At 39.3% G+C, this 14594-nt stretch overlaps 2 long non-coding RNA genes across 4 annotated transcripts; one reads left to right on the plus strand and one right to left on the minus strand.

Annotated features, from left to right (window-relative positions):
- Positions 1–1669: 1669 nt before the first annotated feature.
- On the minus strand, positions 1670–5587 carry LOC117267520 (uncharacterized). Of its 3 annotated transcripts, none has more exons than XR_004502569.2 (6): positions 4445–5587; positions 4071–4116; positions 3891–3988; positions 3472–3653; positions 1856–1990; positions 1670–1769 (listed from the first exon to the last, which is right to left on the minus strand). It is a non-coding gene; the product is annotated as an uncharacterized LOC117267520 (long non-coding RNA). The 3 variants fall into 3 exon arrangements; XR_004502571.1 differs by lacking the exon at positions 4445–5587 and adding an exon at positions 4275–4438; XR_004502570.2 differs by lacking the exon at positions 3891–3988.
- On the plus strand, positions 2076–3439 carry LOC117267521 (uncharacterized). Its single transcript, XR_004502573.2, has 3 exons — positions 2076–2377; positions 2458–2506; positions 2766–3439. It is a non-coding gene; the product is annotated as an uncharacterized LOC117267521 (long non-coding RNA).
- Positions 5588–14594: the final 9007 nt, after the last annotated feature.

Raw genomic sequence — 14594 nt, forward strand, 5'->3', positions numbered from 1 at the left:
GTTTAATGGAAATATTACCATTTGTTCTTTGTTTTGTGGTAATAAGGACTCCACTACCCACATTACAATGTGGTAACATCATGTGTGTTGTAATGTGCTAATTGCTACTTGGATCTGTTGTTTTCGCTGTTATGATATTTTGTCATGGAGGCCAACTGACCTTTGCCCCATGTTTTTGTTTTATATCACATGTATTTTTACAGTGTAAATGAGTTATAAGCACGACAAATCAGACCAGCCCACATCTGAAGCTGATGGATGTCTTCAGTGCTCTTTGCTCAGCATTCTCCATGTTGAGTGATTGCTTTCCATTAGCATTATCCAAACAGAGAGTTCTGTACATGTAGGTGAATGTCTTTAAACAACATACTGTAACACACTGTCACCGCTGCTGGTTCAAATTAAATAATACTGTCTGAATATTATCACTGCTGTCTGAGGCTCATATTTGAAGATTGTAAAGAAAGAACAGGTCCAAAGATGGTAAGATGTTTTATTGTAACGCACAAAATGCTGTATTGCCATCAAGTATTAAAAATTCATCTTATTTCTGTGCTTGATAGCGAGGCAAAGCATTGTGCCATTCTGAAACATTGGTTCATAAAAAGTGTAAAATTCTGTGTGTGTGACTTTTGTCGTCATTTGATTTAGTTTGTCAGGATTATAATTGATAAGGGAATCTATCAGATAAGTCTATAATCAGGGATAGGGGGAAGTCGTGCCATTGTTAATAGATTGTGGCAAGTCCAATTCTCGTGTGTTCTCCCAATCTCACTAAAAGTAACTTTGCACAGTGTGATTTTGTCAAGTACCACATGCTCCTGGACCAACATGGCAACCAACCAATCAGAGCCCTCTGACATCATCAGTGTGCTGCTCCTGTGCTTCTTTAAAAATCACTGTGTGCTTTTTCAGAGCTAAACTAATTTTACAAATTTAAGTTTGTACAATTGAACAAAATCCCTGGCAACATTGAATAAAAACCTTATAAGCTACTGCAGGGTTAGTGAATTAGCTTGCTCAGTAGGTTGGTTTAACTACCAAGTAAGCTTGCCCTAGAATATTAGCAAGTTAGCTTGCTAACTAGGAAGATTATGCTAACAAGTAAGCTTGCCAGTAGGCTAGAATATTATTGAGATGGCTTGCTAAATAGGTAGGCTATGCCAACGAGTAGGGTTGCCAGTAGGCTCTAAATGGTAATATTTAATTTTTAATAGGTTATAAAAAAGGAGGGAAATGTGTTAATTGTAGGTATTAGCAACTGAAAAATTATATTATCCACACTCTTTGTGAACAATATTCTTGCTTATTGGCAAGCTTACTCGTTAGCCATAAAAGTTATGATAGACAAACTGCGTAAAGTAGATATGTTGTTTTAGAAAAATCCACTTTGTATGACTTCAAAACATTGAACCTAAAAAGTATCACCAATTAATTGGTACAAATTTGTTTTTCTATCCATTACATATGTTAGAATAAATATTAAATATCACAAACAACATCTCATAAAACCATTAAGATGATAAATACAGTGGAATTTATGTGCCATGTAGCCATTATTCTCTGGCTACATAACATGCAACAGAAACTGCTAATTATAATAATTATTCACACAGAGTCTGTGAAGTTTTGGTTTCTGGCTGGACCCCAAAGCAGAGACAGACGCAGGTGTATGAAAACAAGAGTTTATTTAGTGGAGGCAGGGTGCTGGCTGGCTAGAAGGTTGTTCACCAGTGTAGAGAGCTGGATCTCTGGAGACAACACGAAGGCTGAGCACATGGAAAACAGGGCAAAAACATAAATGCAAAAAAAATCACTACTGAAGCAACACTGGAAAGAGTACACTTGGCATTACCAAAAATGGACAGAATTATCTGGCAGAGTAGCGGAGTGAAGACCAGGTAGATGTAGGCAGGTTCATGAGTGGACACAGGTGTGCCTTGTCAGATGCAGTAGAAAGAACCAGCCACGCCCCCTGCCACACACACACCTGCCAGGATCAGAAACAGAAAGGGAAGGGGGAAAGGAGAACACATAAAAATCGCTAAACAGAATCATCACAGAGTCAGAGTTCAGATACATTTATTGGTTATTTTTTTTAACAATTGCTGTAAAGCATAAGGAACACATTCTTCAATTACATCAAAACATGGTGCAATCACTGTGATGGGGCACAATCTGTTGTCAGTTGTCATGGGTTTCCACGCAATAAATCTGCTCCATTTCAAACAGGTGTGATTGGGTGATTGGGTATAAGGTACCTGCAGAACCTGGTTTTGACCAGCAACGAAGGATGAAGTTATAGTTACTCTAAAAGATGACAGAGGTGCTATCAAAGTACCAGAAAGCAGAGAAAGTGCTGACAAACTGGCAACTGGTGAGTAAAAAGAAAAGTTTGACACATTAATACCATTACAAATTTGGATGGCAATTATTTAATGAGATCTGTTTTTCCAGATAACCAGTACGCCTCTGACATACTGGAACAAGTAAGGAAACTTTCAGGGTAAATTCTCTTTTGATTATGCCAAACTTGAATATTTAAATGCATGTAAAAAAGTCTTTGCAGAGTTTCCACCTCCCCTAGTCACATTCAAACTAACCAGCCAGCAGCAAAGGATGTACCTTCACAAATGAAAAAGTAAGGAAAAAACTGGGTAACATGCTGACCACATACAAAAGGGCTAAAGACAGATCTTGGGCAACAGGAGGCAACACTTGTGCATCTCTTATTTTGACTGAAATGAAATATGTTGTGGCTCCAGGGTGGGGAGTGCACCACCAGGCACCATCATTTCCACACCAGTCTTTCCCAGTCAATCTCCATCATCTGAACTCAGTCGGTCTTCAACACCTGAACAGTGTGACACAGACAATCAGCAGCCTGACCACTGATACTCTGAGGTCTCCTGCTGATTTCACATGGGTTCTTACCACGAGCTGCCACTTGGAGGCACAGCAGAAGTCTTGATGGTGTAGAGGCACTTCAATCAAAAGGTAACTCACATAATGCTGTAAAACATTGTGAAATATGTAGGCTAGTATTTGATTTCTGATAACCTTGGCAATTGATCTGAGGTGCCTCACATCATCCTGTGGCATACTGCTCACCAGCTTACAAACATTTGTAAAGAATATCTAATGAAAAGGGTATGAATGTAAAGATGCACCCTGTCTTTAAATGAGTGCACAAATCCTGTCTCTAATGAGAAGCACCTTCATAGTTGGGTTGTGGTGGGTTTACGTCATCAATGTCCTCTCTGACTTGATGAAGAAGACCTTGCTCCTCTTCATCAAGTTGGTGACCAGGATCCAAACAGATATTATGGAGAATTCAGCATGTTGTGACAGTTGCACTGATAGGTGCCACCGTTTTCATGTGCAGACACGTGACCCTCCAAAACTTGGATTTAATGATTCTAAAAGCATGCAATTGCCACACAAGCTGCATTCACCTTCCTGTTGAATTACCTCTGCCTGGCAGTGCCCATCATCCCTGTAGGGCTTCATTAGACGTTGTAATAGAGGGTAAGCTGAATCACCAATGATGTGCATTCCCTCTGGGACCAGGGCCTGGGGATCTTGGATCTTCTTCCAATAGCCAACATCTATGGTGCAAAATGGTCTCGCATCATGCCAACTGCCGTGGTGACCTACATTAACATGGCAAAAACGACGCTCACCATCACAGAAGCTGGTGAGGATGACTGATTAGAATTGTTTCCTGTTGTAATAGGCTATGGGGTTGTTGCAATGGGGTTTTACGATGGGAAGTGCTTCTCCTGTGGGCCATGAAATGTGATGTGACAGATGTGTGTTGACCAGGGGACAAAACTGATGGCGATTGGTTGACATTGTAGATTTAGAGATGTTGAATCTGTCTGACACACCTATATGATGCTTGGTTAGAGTCCATAGAAAGGCAAGAACACTGTTTGACACAGGTAATTTGGTTTGCTGCAGATGGTCTCAATTTGGTCATAAGGTCCTGGTTAACAGAAGAGAAAATTATCCAACTAACATGCAGCTATGATAATACTTCGGTCTTGACATGCTTTAGTTAAGCCTACCTCCACTTGTCCTCTTGAATGTCTGAAATGTGTTTGAAGTCTATCACTGTACAAGGGGACAAGGAAGATAATATGTATTATTCTATACAGAACTCATTGGGCTTGCAGAGAACAGCTTTTAAATGAATATCATTGCTGACCAAAGAGAACCATGTAGGCCTCTCTCCACGATGGCACCTTTACATGAAGTAATAAAAATACAACCTTGTTTTCAACTTTGTCACGTGCCAGTTCAAGGAGGACCCAAATGCAGACTGACAGGTTGAATTTTTAACAAAAAGCGAGCTTTAATGCAGCCGATAGAAAACATCCAATACAGGCAAGTAACTAAAAGTCCAAATGAAACAGAACAAAAAACTAAACTGAAAACCAACCTGGATAATATGATGAACTCAAATCCAAACAGAACACCAGGCAGGAAGCAGCACATACAAGACTAATACAAAACAGGTGTGAAGGGAAGACTCTGGGAACAGGGAAGGACTAACGAGACAGGTGTGACAGACAACAGGCGGGAAAACACACAAAGACAGGAAGTAAAATCAGACATGACACATGAGGAGAAAATCTACAAAATAAAACAGGAAACAGATTAAACATAAATGAATAACATGAAACAAGGAACACAAACAGAAAACTCCAAAACAAAGTCCATAGGATAACAGAATATAAACAAACTCAGGATCCTGACACTCCTGACAATAAAGTTGTCACATAATTAAATTTTTTTTTTAAGTGTTTTAATTTGCCTTAACTGTAGGAGACTTTCTAAACCTGTTACCTGATAACTTGACAAAATGTAGTTTTCAACATGTGGCGATCACAAAAAATACAAAGCACTGGGCTAAATGAACTGTAACAGTGGCCATGAGCTCTGGTTTGTTTGAAATATTTAGACAAAACAAATCACCTTCTCTGTTCAAGTCAAGCTTCGTGGAAAAAGTAACTCCTCTGCTTCAATTCCATCGGCTACGATGAATGCGTATGCGATGTCTTCAGCCATACTGAAAGGTATCCGACTGTCTGAAAAACTAAAAGTAGCCTACAGGTGTGTTTAACAGGATGGAAACTGTCCGACTTGACTGCAGCCTTTTGTCACCACTATTAATTTCGAATGAGCCTAGTGTAAGCATGTAGTGCTAGTGAATGCAGCCCGAGGCTTGTCTCCTCCCCAAACCACACCCCTAATCAGTGCCAGGTTGTATAAGGCCCTTGGTGACTGTGCTCATTCTTTAGGCTCCTGTCCTCTCGCCTGCTGCAGCTGGTTGTTTGTACCAGGCATGTAGTTCAACTTGTCTTGGACAAGTCAGCTCTTTTAACTCTGTACACTCAGTTGCTTGTTTTGTTTGTAACAGCTTTAATATGATCTGTTATCTGAGCAAAATGCATGTTGAACCCCTGCCATCCTGTCTATGAGTGATCTTGTGTTTATGCCCCATATCAGAGGGGGTGAGTAGGGTCCCAATGCAAATACTTGTACAGTTTTCATGCAGCCTCTTTCAAAATAAATGTACTATGTTAATACAACTCCACAAAGTGAATTTTCTTTTCCATCAAGAACAAACGCATTTGGTTACATTTTGCCAACATGTACATGTAGTTGGGTTTAGAAAAAATGGGAGGCTAAGGAAGGGGATATACCCCCTCCCCTTTTTTTAAATTATCTGAATACATAAAATATAACTTAATGCATATATAATCAAATCTGAATAAATACTGAAACCAAACTTCACATCACTGTTGAAGATCATTTAATAGGATTTGGAATGATGAAATAAACTACCAGTATGCCTTAGAGTTGATTATTAAACTACAGAAATTGTTTATTTGCCCCATATATTTGTCTGCAATTATTTTTGTATAAGCTCTTTTGCTTTCAGTGAAGCAAAGTGCCATCTTGTTAGAAAGCTCATTAATTTAAGATGTAAAGTTTTTTCTGTGCTCTACAAGATGGTCTTAATCTAAGATCCTGAGATTGATTGCTAATGTCTCCGCCCACATACCGGAAACTCACGGTAATTATTTACCTCATTAGACAAAAGTTTACTCTCGTTTTTATGAGAGTTAAACATGACTGGAAATACTTGTCAACATGTCAAAAAGTTTTCAGGAGGGTTTGTGTGACATTTTGAGATAATTAGATATAGATTGTGTCGAGTAGTAAAATGTGTGTGAGTGAAGTGCCCGCTTTGTAGCATAGACCGACCCGTAGCTGGGCCCAGTGTCGCCGCCATTTTGTGCAAGCTAAATTCCATGTACACATATTGTGGTATATTTAGCTCTGTTATTGGTATTAGTAATATGTTTTCATGCTCTTTGGAGACTTTTTTAAGAGTTAATTGCGATAAAGGTGTTTTATTGAGCAGTGTATGAGAAAGCAGGGATTTTGTCTAAACACTAACAGGCTACTGTGTATATTGTAGCTGTAAAAGTGTTGTGTACTGTTAGAAACATTTTTCCTGTACTTCTTAATTATGTTTTTGTAAAGCATTAATTTAAAAAGTTGTCACTGAGGAAACATCACTTCACTTTAGTGGTTTTTATTAGCCTTTTCAGGAGCAGCAGGAGGGCATGCTCATTAAACACATCAAGAATGGGCATGCGCGGAATGAGATTATGACGTCATCTTGCGCGGAATGAGATGGAACCTCCAGAATGGAACAGAACCCACCAAAGCAAAGAAATTCTAGAACACAGTCTCAGCATGATATATGTAGAAGTAACCTTAAATTGTAGACAGAGACAAGTCGACAGAGCAGAAGCGTTGGACCTACAAGAAACTCGACCTCTCGACAAACTGAAAACCGACTGACATAGAAATCAGTTTTATCGGCAAATCTTAGCGATAAAGGTAAGTCACTGTTTGTTTCTATCAAACACAATGGTGGACTCACAAATGCAGACTGAGACTAAATCCAAAGTTCAGGGTTTTTAATCCAGTCAGGGTCGGTAAACAAAAGGTAGTAGAGGTAACCAAATCAACAGGCACAAACTCACTGGTCTGAATACGAAAAAAGGTCAGTCTCAGGAGGCATACACACTAAGAGGAACAGCAGACAGCACGAAAGACAAGACAATCTAGCAGAGAACAAGGGGAGACAGACTTATGTACACTCTGAAATGGGAGATAATGAGACACAGGTGAAAGCAATCAGACATTCAGGGTGGCGGGAAACTTGACAGGACATGGGGAGACATACAACAGACTTTCAAAACAAGAGAGGAAACAGAACATCACATTCAAACCCTGACAGTTTCTCCCTCTTGTAGAGACATCAAACTTTCATGGTGGATAGAGTTAAAAAATTTTGTTGGAATGAAAATTGGGTTGACAGTATTTGTAATGTTTAACAACATTAGAATTTCACATTAGGAGGACATTTTGCGGATATTGGGTTTGTTCGCCATATCTCTGGAGTAAATGTTATTCAGTGTGAGAGATGTTTGGATGATGTTGGATTTTGGTTACTTAACATGATTTAAAACCAACAAAACATTAATGTTATCTGTCGTCAGTATTGTACGTCAAATTGAAGTTGGCATTAAACCGAGAACCAACTGTGCTCTCTCATCTCTCTCATTGTTAATGTTTACTACAGTCATTCTGCTGTGCTCTGCTAACCAGTTAAAAGAAAAGTCAGCCTTGTTATATTAATCTTTTTATAAAAAGTTTAACTTGTATGTCGACAACGTGAATGTTTCCCTGTGGTTTCACAAATGATACTAAATAAGGATATTTTTCAAGGTATTGCATCAAAGTTAGAAATTCCAGTATCATGACAGCACTGACACAAATGTAGCTCACCTTCGTCGGTAAGCTTTCAGAAAACTCTGTGTCCGTATACGTTTGTATCGTTGATCATAAGTGAGCCTTAACACCAGTGTTGGGGGTGACGCTTTACAAAAGTAACACATAACAGTAATGTATTATGTTTTAGTAGTAACAAAGTAATATAACGTGTTACTAACAGAATTATGGGTAATATTATTACATTTACAGTGTCATGTAACGCGTTACCACCCAAAATAAACTGCTTATTGTTTTAATTTTTCACTCAACCACACTGATCCACACGACTCCACTTCCACCAGTGCGCCACCAGAAAAAAGCATCCCCCAAAGGTTGTTGTGTGTTGTTATGTCACTACAGTACAGTGCATGGTCACTACAGACTACATCATAGAAGGGTGCTGGTGATCAGCAAATCTGGGTCATGCTGTACTGTGCGTTATCATCTTCAGTGCGTTTCCAATAATATAACGATGTACAACAGGAAAGCAGAGGGGATAAGGAGCTGAGAATCTTAATGTAAATGTAGTGTAATAAGTAACTTATAACTCGACACAGGGATATTGTAAAGTTACTGAGTCCTTTCAAATGAAGGTAACTTGTAATATGTAATACATTACATTTTGAGAGTAACTTGCCCAACACTGCTCAACACTGAGCTGTTTAACTTGAGATGATGACCTGTTTTTCTCTCTCTCTTCAAGAAAACCAAATCATGATAGAACGGACTTCAGATTCATTTAGTTGCGAAGAAGGAGACCCGTTCTACAGGAAGTATGAAGTGGTGACACTTCTGAGACAGGGACGCTATGGAACGATGTACAAATGTTTCAACAAGGACACCAAGGAGACTTGTGCAGTGAAGTTCCGCAAACGATTCAGCGCACCCACCAATGAAGTAGGTCCCTTTATTCATTGGCATTTATTCTGCTTTCATCTAAATATCCGAAATGGTTTCCCTGCCTGTAGTGCTTGTGATTATGTCAGCTGTGTGTCAACAACTAAGCATCAAACTTGTCATTCATTTTGTCATCTTCAGTTGGAAATACTGAAATACATGCAGACGAAGAACCTGGATGAGTGCAATATCGTCAGGTTCATTGAGTCACACAGAATATGGCAGGGCACACGTGCTATTGTCTATGAGACGCTGGATGTGACTCTGAGTGACTGCATACAAGACTGTAGGCCCCTGAATTTACGTGATGTCAGGAGTGTGGTCCAACAGGTATGATACAGTAACATCAGACACAACACTAAAGTCAAAGAGCTGTCAGTCTTTCTTCATTCGCTAACTGTCCTCAACGATCTCTGTGATTTCAGCTGGCCACAGCATTAAATGCCCTGAAGGCCATGGAACTCATCCACGCAAATATTAAGTTATCCAACATCATGGTGGTGGATCGAACAGCGCAGCCCCTCAGGGTGAAGCTCATCGACTTCACATTGGCTTTTCCAACTTGTAGGGCTGATGAGGAGAGGAACAAGACTCATCAAGCTATGGGCTACAGGTGAATTACAACGAGACATGAATCATGATGCTACTAGTTTGTAGGAGATTTCTGCCATCTGTTCAAATATGACAGTGTTCCTCATTCTGTGTTTGTTTGTTTGTTTCATATTCAGGGCTCCAGAAATTTTTTTGGGATTGCCGTTTTCAGAGGCCATTGACATGTGGTCTTTAGGAGCTGTGATGTTGGCACTGGTTTGTGGTTATGGGCCCCTCTGGACATCAAGTAAATATGAAACAGTAAGTCATTGACTGCTTCCTTTTATCTCTCTTCTTTAAAGATCTAAAGCTGCTGCACTGATATACTCTTCACTTTGTTACCTAAAGAATGATTAGCTCTTGATCTGTAAAAGTACTCTGTGGAGTTTTCTTTAGGGCTGGGTTAAAATAATTTAAGTTAGTTAAAATTATCATCCGATTCAAGTCAGTCTTCATTTGAATGACCTGATACTGATCCATAAAATCCAAGATCTATCTTTTTGTATACGCTTTGTCCCACAGATGTGTGAAGCTTTAACACCATTATTCTCGCCAGCAGTAAATGGGCGGCTGCGGGCTGTAGTCTTGAGAAGCTCCAACATTAGTGGAGATAACTTGAGTTGACGATAGCTACGCTTCTTACTGTCAGTGCAGTAGTTTGCAGTTTATAATAAATGTTATATTGACTATGGGAAAGCTTCCAGCCATAAAGAGTTAAGTAGCATACTGTTGCATATGTTGATGTGACTTGATGTGTTTTCTCTCCAGATCAGACAGATAGTGGAATGGCTGGGTGCACCTCCAGACCATCTTTTGGACGTTGGCATGAAGACGGAAAAATACTTTTTAAGAGAAGACTCTGGCCACTGGAGATTGAAGGTGCGACAAACCAAGATTCATCTCATCCATAAGATTCTCTTTTGTAATTAAGATTTGACATTTTTCACAATGTAATCAGTTAACGTGATTAAGAGGAAATGCACTTTGACTTTCTTTCAGACACATTATGAGCACTGCATAGAAGTCATAGTTCCCAAGATCTCCGTGCTGTTGAATTCCCAGGATGGACGCCATTTGGAAAACGTAGGTCTTAAATAGATTGCACTGTAGCTACTAATGATGGACTTTAATCATTTTTATTTTAATGAATCAGAAAGTTTACTTCACTGCTTGTGCTTTTGCCATTTGTTTCCTACATTAGTTGCTCCAGAAGAACATAAATACAGTGGAGGAGGATGAAAAGAGTCAGTGCATCGACCTGGTGAAGGCAATGCTTCGGGTGGATCCCAATGAAAGGATTATCCCCAGTGATGTCCTTGCCCATCCGTTTATAACAAGGGGCACCCTCCACATAGGAAGGAAGGAAGAAGGAAGAGAAAATGTGAAAGAGGAATTGGAGTCCAAAACTTTGTAAGAAAATATCCTCACTGTAGCTTTTTAAACTAATTATGATCATTAATGAACATTTCTACAAATCCGTGCTGTTACCTGGACTTGTGATATCTAGAATGTTATTTATTTTTAAATTATTTGTGCCATCAAATAACTGCACCTGTCTCCATTTAACAGGACAACTGGACCCTTTGAAATACCTCCTGGTGTCATACTTGTCAAGCCATCACCAACAACTTGTGTCCTGACTTTAGACAGATTGGAGTCCAAGACTTTGTAAGAAAACTTCCACATTGTAGCTCTTTAAATTAATTATGATGCTCAATGAACTTTTACACAAATCAGTGCTAATAACTGGATCTGTTATTTAATAATGAACTATTTGTGGCTTCAAATTTAACAGCACAAATGAGACCCCTGGGACACCTTCAGCACCACCAAGTGTTCCCTTCGTCCAGGCTCCATGTGAATCCTCTGGAGCACCGTCAGCACATGAAGAATGGTAAGACTATTTCCTCTCCCCTCGTCAGCCATGTCTGTTTTTTAAAACAATAAATAATGGATGAGTTCCTAGTCAGCTGTGTGTTGAACTGTATGTGTATTTATTCCACAGCTCAAGTGTCACCAGTGGATTTCATGGATCAGCGTCAGAGACATCACCCCCAGGTGTGATGTTGGTGCAGCCTGCACCAGCTGAATGCTGCCTGCAGGGGGACGAGGACAGCAGGCAGAGTGATTCTTGGTGAGACGACTTTCTTTGGACATGTCAGTCATCAGATATGGGAGAGATTAGGGAATAATATATTAACTGTTTGTGTGTGTTTAGCCCGGTGGACTGTCTGGAGAACGTCTCTGAAAATGGACCAGTGGAGCCCTCTAGCCTTTTAGCGACGGACTGTAACGTGGAACAGGAACTCGCTGCCACAACATCTGGTAGGAAATGCTGACCTCCACTCGTGTTTGCATTGTTAAGGTTTTTCACATTGTTGTTTATTCTTCCGACGATATCTGAGTCATTTTCATGTCCATTTGATTTTCAGACAACACAGCGCCGGAGGAGAAGCAGCAGAAGAAGCAGAAGAAGAAGAGGAAAAACTGCTTCAAGCGCTTCTTAGCCTGGACTAAGAGGACATAAGCTGCTGTCTGACTGTCAACGTTGAAGAGGACTGAATTACGCTATGAAGGTTTTCCAGCACAACACCTGTCTGGATGGATTTCACACAGGAAATGTACAGAGTATGCATGTGATATGGTACGCTCTGTTGATAGACCTGTGGGAAATCAGTGTCAGCTGTGTGGTGTTGTGCTGTAAAAACTTGGGTAACACTTTACTTGTAGGAGTGTGCATAAGACTGACATGACAGCATCATGAACATGAAGGAGTCTTTCTGTCAAATATGTCATTGTGAATGTAAAATGAATTGTTTTAAATGTCTCTGTTGTGACAACTTGACATTAAACAAAACTTTGCATTCAAAATGACATAACTGACCAAATGACACTCAGTGATGAGGTTGTATGTCATGGTTATGTTGGTGTCATGTCAGTCTTATGCACGCCTCTTCATGTAAAGTGCTACCAAAGCTTCATAGTCGTTGAGGGCGGCACGGTGGCTCAGTGTTCAGCACTGCGGCCTCACAGAGAGCTCCTGACATCTGTTCCTCTCTGTGTGGAGTTTGCATGCTCTCCCCGTGTCAGCGTGGGTTTTCTCCGGGTGATCCGGTTTCCTCCCACTGTCCACAAAACATGCAGATTAATTGGTGACTACAAATTGACACTTAATTCGATCTAATTTGGCAAAATCTAATCAATCGATCAATAAACAATTAGAGATAAAATTACAAATCTCTGTCATGACTTGTAAATGAATGAGGGAAACACTAATATATTCTTCTGTATACCTGTCATTTAGTGCCAGGAATCATTTTAATGTAGACAAGGTTTTGTATAGAATCATTTTATCATGTTATCACACTTAATGTATTAAGGGGTAATTCCTGAACTGATAATTTTTTTTTTTCAACATCAGTAATATTAGACCAAAAAACAGTAGTAAAACACATTTATTCAAAGTATGACGAGTTGAGAAACACAAAATATTGACGTGAGTAAAGTTACATACAGCATTTAAATACCTGATTCATTATAAGTGGATACGTTACATGCGTCAGCTGCAAAACAAAATTGTCGAGGCTTTGACAGAGGTGGGAGTATGTCGCACGTGCAAGTCACAAGGAAGTCCCATCTCACTATATCGAGTTCCTGCTGTAAGTCAAGCCAGGTAATCGCTCAGGTCAAATATTTTTGTACAAGGTAAAAAGATCAAAGTAGTACAAGAATCTAAATAATTAGGAATTATACCACCTGTCTTATTGCATAACAAGCTGGGCCACGGCCTGTAAAACAACTCTAAAGCCAATTAAAACAGTCTATAAACAGGCTTTAAAAGTACTGGATAAAAAACCTAAATCATTCCACCATTGCCAGATATTGAAGAAACATGAACGTCTAAATTGGGACAACATAGTAAAATACAGCGACTCTGTGTTAGTTTATAAAATTTTCCATGGTCAAGCTCCACCTCCACTACAAGACTTTCTCAATAAGAACTCAAACAGGTCATCCAGAGCAGGCTCTGGAGGTGACTGTGTTATACCATTCAGGAAAGTGCCTTTGGACAAGCAGTATTCTCTTACCGTGCATCCCAGACCTGGAACACAATACCAAGTACTTTACATGATCTTCCAACTCTCACCTCCTTTACCAAACATCTCAAAGCATGGCTACTGGAAAACCAGGACTGTGATCATTTATTATGTTTAAATTGTTTGTATTGCTTATTTGTCTATGAGGCAAATTGTTGGGACACCATTGTCAATTTTATGCAGTAGTACGTGCATAATAGACTTATGTATGCTAATTTTGTGCAATATTTAGACACACACCTGCAGTTGTGTGCCATGGGCATCGTGCAATTCAATCTAGCACTTTACTATTTGGTGCAATTTTGAGCAATGTGCAATATAACAAGTACTTAAACAAGCAGACACTTGAACACTTGGCACTCTAGCACTTGACACTTTAGCACTCGACACTTTAGCACTCGTCACTTTAGCACTCGTCACTTTAACTAGCACTCAGGCACTTTATAAATTGATATGGTCTCCCAGCTCTTGGTCTACCATGTCTCTGTCTATGTTGTTTTGCTTGTCTTACTCTGTTTTACTTAGATTATTTTCTTATTGTTGGCATTGTTGCCTTCTCTGTGTTTAACATCAACCTGCCATGGGACTGGAGATGGAAATTAGCCACATGGCTATAATCTCATGTATTTACAAGTGATTGTTTATTAATACATATTGTCCCATTTTAAAAAATAAATAAATAAATCAAATCAAACAAGTCACAAGAAGTCATTCAAACTAGACAAGATAAACTGCGCCCAGTGGTGGAATATTAATACATTTACTCAGGTATTGAAAGTCAAATCTGAGTCGTTCATACTGTTCTCTGCTCTACATTTTAGAGGGAAATATTGTACTTTTTAGTCCATTACATTTATCTAACAGCTTTAGTTACTTATTACTTTAACTCATTAATGATTTATTTTGAATTTAGTTTGGGAAAAACCAAGGGCAGCCCCTTCATGTTCAGAGGAGCACTGTATTTTACATGCAGTTTACATCTAATGTAAAAACAGCTATTTAATTTGTATCATTGGAGAATCCATAATTCATTTGCATTTAAAAACAAAACAAAACAAAATAAGACAGTTATCTCGTTTTTCATTTTATACCGAAAACATAGTGAGGAAAGCATTAGCATTGTCCAAACAGAGAGTTCTGTACGATTGC

This window comes from Epinephelus lanceolatus, chromosome 15 (genome assembly GCF_041903045.1).
Source record: "Epinephelus lanceolatus isolate andai-2023 chromosome 15, ASM4190304v1, whole genome shotgun sequence".
NCBI classification, from domain to species: domain Eukaryota; kingdom Metazoa; phylum Chordata; class Actinopteri; order Perciformes; family Serranidae; genus Epinephelus; species Epinephelus lanceolatus.